Consider the following 8779-nt stretch of genomic DNA (forward strand, 5'->3'; position numbering starts at 1 on the left):
CAGGCTGTTAGCTAGCCATCTCTGCACCATCACTGTCCACATCAGGCTGTTAGCTAGCCATCTCTGCACCATCACTGTCCACATCAGGCTGTTAGCTAGCCATCTCTGCACCATCACTGTTCATATCAGGCTGTTAGCCTGCGTTCTCTGCACCATCACTGTCCATATCAGGCTGTTAGACTGCCATCACTGTCCACATCAGGCTGTTAGCTAGCCATCTCTGCACCATCACTGTCCACATCAGGCTGTTAGCTAGTCATCTCTGCACCATCACTGTCCATATCAGGCTGTTAGCTAGCCATCTCTGCACCATCACTGTCCACATCAGGCTTGTTAGCCTGCCATCTCTGCACCATCACTGTCCACATCAGGCTGTTAGCTAGTCATCTCTGCACCATCACTGTCCACATCAGGCTGTTAGCTAGCCATCTCTGCACCATCACTGTCCACATCAGGCTGTTAGCCTGCCATCTCTGCACCATCACTGTCCACATCAGGCTGTTAGCCTGCCATCTCTGCACCATCACTGTCCACATCAGGCTGTTAGCCTGCCATCTCTGCACCATCACTGTCCACATCAGGCTGTTAGCCTGCCATCTCTGCACCATCACTGTCCACATCAGGCTGTTAGCCTGCCATCTCTGCACCATCACTGTCCATATCAGGCTATTAGCCTGCCATCTCTGCACCATCACTGTCCACATCAGGCTGTTAGCCTGCCATCTCTGCACCATCACTGTCCACATCAGGCTGTTAGCCTGCCATCTCTGCACCATCACTGTCCACATCAGGCTGTTAGCTAGCCATCTCTGCACCATTACTGTCCACATCAGGCTGTTAGCCTGCCATCTCTGCACCATCACTGTCAATATCAGGCTGTTAGCCTGCCATCTCTGCACCATCACTGTCCACATCAGGCTGTTAACCTGCCATCTCTGCACCATCACTGTCCACATCAGGCTGTTAACCTGCCATCTCTGCACCATCACTGTCCATATCAGGCTGTTAGCTAGCCATCTCTGCACCATCACTGTCCACATCAGGCTGTTAGCCTGCCATCTCTGCACCATCACTGTCCACATCAGGCTTGTTAACCTGCCATCTCTGCACCATCACTGTCCACATCAGGCTGTTAGCTAGCCATCTCTGCACCATTACTGTCCACATCAGGCTTGTTAGCCTGCCATCTCTGCACCATCACTGTCCACATCAGGCTGTTAGCTAGCCATCTCTGCACCATTACTGTCCACATCAGGCTGTTAGCTAGCCATCTCTGCACCATCACTGTCCACATCAGGCTGTTAGCTAGCCATCTCTGCACCATCACTGTCCACATCAGGCTGTTAGCCTGCCATCTCTGCACCATCACTGTTCATATCAGGCTGTTAGCCTGCGTTCTCTGCACCATCACTGTCCATATCAGGCTGTTAGACTGCCATCACTGTCCACATCAGGCTGTTAGCTAGCCATCTCTGCACCATCACTGTCCACATCGTGCTGTTAGCCTGCCATCTCTGCACCATCACTGTCCACATCAGGCTGTTAACCTGCCATCTCTGCACCATCACTGTCCACATCAGGCTGTTAGCCTGCCATCTCTGCACCATCACTGTCCACATCAGGCTGTTAGCCTGCCATCTCTGCACCATCACTGTCCACATCAGGCTGTTAGCCTGCCATCTCTGCACCATCACTGTCCACATCAGGCTGTTAGCCTGCCATCTCTGCACCATCACTGTCCACATCAGGCTGTTAGCCTGCCATCTCTGCACCATCACTGTCCATATCAGGCTGTTAGACTGCCATCACTGTCCACATCAGGCTGTTAGCCTGCCATCTCTGCACCATCACTGTCCACATCAGGCTGTTAGCCTGCCATCTCTGCACCATCACTGTCCATATCAGGCTGTTAGACTGCCATCACTGTCCACATCAGGCTGTTAGCCTGCCATCTCTGCACCATCACTGTCCACATCAGGCTGTTAGCTAGTCATCTCTGCACCATCACTGTCCACATCAGGCTTGTTAGCCTGCCATCTCTGCACCATCACTGTCCACATCAGGCTGTTAGCTAGCCATCTCTGCACCATCACTGTTCATATCAGGCTGTTAGCCTGCCATCTCTGCACCATCACTGTCCATATCAGGCTGTTAGACTGCCATCACTGTCCACATCAGGCTGTTAGCTAGCCATCTCTGCACCATCACTGTCCACATCAGGCTGTTAGCCTGCCATCTCTGCACCATCACTGTCCACATCAGGCTTGTTAGCCTGCCATCTCTGCACCATCACTGTCCACATCAGGCTGTTAGCTAGCCATCTCTGCACCATCACTGTCCACATCAGGCTTTTAGCCTGCCATCTCTGCACCATCACTGTCCACATCAGGCTGTTTGCCTCTGCCTTGCTCATTGAAACTACCACATCAACATCCCCACTACTTAGTGCTTGTTCAGCCAGTACATCAACATCCCCACTACTTAGTGCTTGTTCAGTCAGTACATCAACATCCCCACTACTTAGTGCTTGTTTAGCCAGTACATCAACATCCCCACTATGTAGTGCTTGTTTAGCCAGTACATCAACATCCCCACTACTTAGTGCTTGTTTAGCCAGTACATCAACATCCCCACTACTTAGTGCTTGTTCAGTCAGTACATCAACATCCCCACTACTTAGTGCTTGTTCAGTCAGTACATCAACATCCCCACTACTTAGTGCTTGTTCAGCCAGTACATCAACATCCCCACTACTTAGTGCTTGTTCAGCCAGTACATCAACATCCCCACTACTTAGTGCTTGTTTAGTCATTATATCAACATCCCCACTACTTAGTGCTTGTTTAGCCAGTACATCAACATCCCCACTATGTAGTGCTTGTTTAGCCAGTACATCAACATCCCCACTACTTAGTGGTTGTTTAGTCAGTACATCAACATCCCCACTACTTAGTGCTTGTTTAGCCAGTACATCAACATCCCCACTACTTAGTGCTTGTTAACCCAGTACATCAACATCCCCACTACTTAGTGCTTGTTTAGTCAGTACATCAACTGCCTCGTTCCCCTCCACCCCCCACAGAGGGACCCAAGTAACTCTTATCTGTATACCCATCTGTTTCATCCTGCCATGGGTTTGTAGTACATCATAAAGCAGGTCTTGTGTGTTACGTGAGCTAAAGGTCTGCAGACTCATTAACACTGCATATGAATCATAGCAAATAACTTCTTCCACCCACTGCAAGGCCAAAAGGATGGCCATCAGCCATATATATACACAGCAAGATGTTCTGTAATACATTTCCTGGCTGCCACTCCACATTCCGGCACTACAAAATGCTGACTCAGCACTTCCTGTCCTCAGATCTATTGAACCATCTGTGTAAATGGCCACAACATCCTGGTACACACAGTATCCAGACGTCTCTTAAACCAATCAGATGGATCGACACCCTCTCTGTCGTTCTGTAGTCTCTCCGACACTTCTAGATCAACTACTGGAGGTGGGAGTAGTCATGGTGGGTTTACAGGAAAAGCTGGCGTTGGACTAAACTCCCTTCCATTACAGTCCCATCTCCTTCGCCCAGTCCCATCTCCTTCGCCCAGTCCCATCTCCTTCGCCCAGTCCCATCTCCTTCGCCCAGTCCCATCTCCTTCGCCCAGTCCCATCTCCTTCGCCCAGTCCCATCTCCTTCGCCCGGGTATTACCCCACTCACCCAAAGCTCGTGTTCTGTCCTCGCTCATCCTTCCAACATGCCTGTAAAATCCCTTTCGTAGGATGAGACACCCCGTGTCCCTGTAGGTTGACCCAATCATGAATTTCCAGCTGCTGTCTCCTAATCTGCAATGGCATATCCCCCATCTCCACCTGTAGTGCAGCCACTGGGGAGGTCCGAAACACCCCACTACATATTCTGAGTCCTTGCCCCTGTATTACATCTAGCCTTTCCAATGAGGTCCGGGCTGCAGAACCATACTCTATACTGCCGTAGTCTATTACAGATGAGGTCCGGGCTGCAGAACCATACTCTATACTGCCGTAGTCTATTACAGATGAGGTCCGGGCTGCCGAACCATACGCTATACTGCCGTAGTCTATTACAGATGAGGTCCGGGCTGCCGAACCATACGCTATACTGCCGTAGTCTATTACAGATGAGGTCCGGGCTGCCGAACCATACGCTATACTGCCGTAGTCTATTACAGATGAGGTCCGGGCTGCCGAACCATACGCTATACTGCAGTAGTCTATTACAGATGAGGTCCGGGCTGCCGAACCATACGCTATACTGCCGTAGTCTATTACAGATGAGGTCCGGGCTGCCGAACCATACGCTATACTGCCGTAGTCTATTACAGATGAGGTCCGGGCTGCCGAACCATACGCTATACTGCCGTAGTCTATTACAGATGAGGTCCGGGCTGCCGAACCATACGCTATACTGCCGTAGTCTATTACAGATGAGGTCCGGGCTGCCGAACCATACGCTATACTGCCGTAGTCTATTACAGATGAGGTCCGGGCTGCCGAACCATACGCTATACTGCCGTAGTCTATTACAGATGAGGTCCGGGCTGCCGAACCATACGTTATACTGCCGTAGTCTATTACAGATGAGGTCCGGGCTGCCGAACCATACGCTATACTGCCGTAGTCTATTACAGATGAGGTCCGGGCTGCCGAACCATACGCTATACTGCCGTAGTCTATTACAGATGAGGTCCGGGCTGCCGAACCATACGCTATACTGTCGTAGTCTATTACAGATGAGGTCCGGGCTGCCGAACCATACGCTATACTGCCGTAGTCTATTACAGATGAGGTCCGGGCTGCCGAACCATACGCTATACTGCCGTAGTCTATTACAGATGAGGTCCGGGCTGCCGAACCATACGCTATACTGCCGTAGTCTATTACAGATGAGGTCCGGGCTGCCGAACCATACGCTATACTGCCGTAGTCTATTACAGATGAGGTCCGGGCTGCCGAACCATACGCTATACTGCCGTAGTCTATTACAGATGAGGTCCGGGCTGCCGAACCATACGCTATACTGCCGTAGTCTATTACAGATGAGGTCCGGGCTGCCGAACCATACGCTATACTGCCGTAGTCTATTACAGATGAGGTCCGGGCTGCCGAACCATACGCTATACTGCCGTAGTCTATTACAGATGAGGTCCGGGCTGCCGAACCATACGCTATACTGCCGTAGTCTATTACAGATGAGGTCCGGGCTGCCGAACCATACGTTATACTGCCGTAGTCTATTACAGATGAGGTCCGGGCTGCCGAACCATACGCTATACTGCCGTAGTCTATTACAGATGAGGTCCGGGCTGCCGAACCATACGCTATACTGCCGTAGTCTATTACAGATGAGGTCCGGGCTGCCGAACCATACGCTATACTGCCGTAGTCTATTACAGATGAGGTCCGGGCTGCCGAACCATACGCTATACTGCCGTAGTCTATTACAGATGAGGTCCGGGCTGCCGAACCATACGCTATACTGCCGTAGTCTATTACAGATGAGGTCCGGGCTGCCGAACCATACGCTATACTGCCGTAGTCTATTACAGATGAGGTCCGGGCTGCCGAACCATACGCTATACTGCCGTAGTCTATTACAGATGAGGTCCGGGCTGCCGAACCATACGCTATACTGCCGTAGTCTATTACAGATGAGGTCCGGGCTGCCGAACCATACGCTATACTGCAGTAGTCTATTACAGATGAGGTCCGGGCTGCCGAACCATACGCTATACTGCCGTAGTCTATTACAGATGAGGTCCGGGCTGCCGAACCATACGCTATACTGCCGTAGTCTATTACAGACCGGATCAATGCAACATACATGGTCCTCAGTGAGGAACGCCCAGCCTCCCCACTCCTTCCCCCTTAGACCAGATCAATGCAACATACATGGTCCTCAGTGAGGAACGCCCAGCCTCCCCACTCCTTCCCCCTTAGACCAGATCAATGCAACATACATGGTCCTCAATGAGGAACGCCCAGCCTCCCCACTCCTCAGACCGGATCAATGCAACATACATGGTCCTCAGTGAGGAACGCCCAGTCCCCCACTCCTTCCCCGTCAGACAGGATCAATGCAACATACATGGTCCTCAATGAGGAACGCCCAGCCCTCCCACTCCTTCCCCGTCAGACAGGATTAATGCAACATACATGGTCCTCAATGAGGAACGCCCAGCCTCCCACTCCGTCCCCGTCAGACAGGATCAATGCAACATACATGGTCCTCAGTGAGGAACGCCCAGCCCTCCCACTCCTTCCCCGTCAGACCTGATCAATGCAACATACATGGTCCTCAATGAGGAACGCCCAGCCTCCCCGTCAGACAGGATCAATGCAACATACATGGTCCTCAATGAGGAACGCCCAGCCTCCCCACTCCTTCCCAGTCAGACAGGATCAATGTAACATACATGGTCCTCAATGAGGAACGCCCATTCTCCCCACTCTGTCCCCGTCAGACAGGATCAATGCAACATACATGGTCCTCAATGAGGAACGCCCAGCCTCCCCACTCCTTCTCCGTCAGACAGGATCAATCTGTTAGGAATTTTGTTAATTAATAGTTAAAACAAATTCTAGCTTTAGATAAAACTATAACTAATTGAACTCTGCATGCCTGGTGAAAAGAGATTTGTGCTGTGGGTCATAAAATAAGCAGAAAGGGTCGTTAAACTATGGTTGAACTGACCCAACTTAGCCCTGAGGTGTTTAGATAAACTTTTTAGGTCTTCCATTATCTTGAGTTGTCTGCTAAAGTGGTAATAAATTATAGTGAGCCTTCAGGATAAATGATTATATTATGTGTCATGTGAGTGCCCTGTGAAGTTGGAATGAACTTTTGAACCTGTTTTCTATTTGTCAGGACAATGAGACTTAATTCTGTAACCTATGACGTCATATCTTGTATATAAACCTGTGTTTATGATCAAATGGCAGCTTGCTCCGAGAATAAACCCTATTATCTAATTTTAATAAGACTGTATCCTGTCTATTTTATGTTAATAAGTATCTTACAAATTCTTATAAATAGACAGATTGAATTTAATTAATGAGTAAATTAGAGGAATGATTTAATTCCACTAACACAATGTAACATACATGGTCCTCAATGAGGAACGCCCAGCCTCCCACTCCTTCCCCGTCAGACCAGATCAATGCAACATACATGGTCCTTAATGAGGAACACCCAGCCTCCCCACTCCTTCCCCGTCAGATAGGATCAATGCAACATACATGGTCCTCAATGAGGAACGTTCCACTACTGTCTCCTTCCAGCTGTCTGGTAGTTGATTGGTCTCCTTCCAGCTGTCTGGTAGTTGATTGGTCCCTCTACTGTCTCCATCCAGCTGTCTGGTAGTTGATTGGTTCCACTACTGTCTCCTTCCAGCTGTCTGGTAGTTGATTGGTCCCACTACTGTCTCCTTCCAGCTGTCTGGTAGTTGATTGGTCCCACTACTGTCTCCTTCCAGCTGTCTGGTAGTTGATTGGTTCCACTACTGTCTCCTTCCAGCTGTCTGGTAGTTGATTGGTCTCCTTCCAGCTGTCTGGTAGTTGATTGGTCCCACTACTGTCTCCTTCCAGCTGTCTGGTAGTTGATTGGTCTCCTTCCAGCTGTCTGGTAGTTGATTGGTTCCACTACTGTCTCCTTCCAGCTGTCTGGTAGTTGATTGGTCTCCTTCCAGCTGTCTGGTAGTTGATTGGTTCCACTACTGTCTCCTTCCAGCTGTCTGGTAGTTGATTGGTCCCACTACTGTCTCCTTCCAGCTGTCTGGTAGTTGATTGGTCCCACTACTGTCTCCTTCCAACTGTCTGGTAGTTGATTGGTCCAACTACTGTCTCCTTCCAGCTGTCTGGTAGTTGATTGGTCTCCTTCCAGCTGTCTGGTAGTTGATTGGTCCCACTACTGTCTCCTTCCAGCTGTCTGGTAGTTGATTGGTCCCACTACTGTCTCCTTCCAGCTGTCTGGTAGTTGATTGGTCTCCTTCCAGCTGTCTGGTAGTTGATTGGTCTCCTTCCAGCTGTCTGGTAGTTGATTGGTCCCACTACTGTCTCCTTCCAGCTGTCTGGTAGTTGATTGGTCCCACTACTGTCTCCTTCCAGCTGTCTGGTAGTTGATTGGTCTCCTTCCAGCTGTCTGGTAGTTGATTGGTCCCACTACTGTCTCCTTCCAGCTGTCTGGTAGTTGATTGGTCTCCTTCCAGCTGTCTGGTAGTTGATTGGTCCCACTACTGTCTCCTTCCAGCTGTCTGGTAGTTGATTGGTCTCCTTCCAGCTGTCTGGTAGTTGATTGGTCCCACTACTGTCTCCTTTCAGCTGTCTGGTAGTTGATTGGTCCCACTACTGTCTCCTTCCAGCTGTCTGGTAGTTGATTGGTCTCCTTCCAGCTGTCTGGTAGTTGATTGGTCCCACTACTGTCTCCTTCCAGCTGTCTGGTAGTTGATTGGTCTCCTTCCAGCTGTCTGGTAGTTGATTGGTCCCACTACTGTCTCCTTCCAGCTGTCTGGTAGTTGATTGGTCTCCTTCCAGCTGTCTGGTAGTTGATTGGTCCCACTACTGTCTCCTTCCAGCTGTCTGGTAGTTGATTGGTCCCACTACTGTCTCCTTCCAGCTGTCTGGTAGTTGATTGGTCCCACTACTGTCTCCATCCAGCTGTCTGGTAGTTGATTGGTCCCACTACTGTCTCCTTCCAGCTGTCTGGTAGTTGATTGGTCCCACTACTGTCTCCTTCCAGCTGTCTG

This window comes from Salvelinus fontinalis, chromosome 5 (genome assembly GCF_029448725.1).
Source record: "Salvelinus fontinalis isolate EN_2023a chromosome 5, ASM2944872v1, whole genome shotgun sequence".
NCBI lineage: Eukaryota > Metazoa > Chordata > Actinopteri > Salmoniformes > Salmonidae > Salvelinus > Salvelinus fontinalis.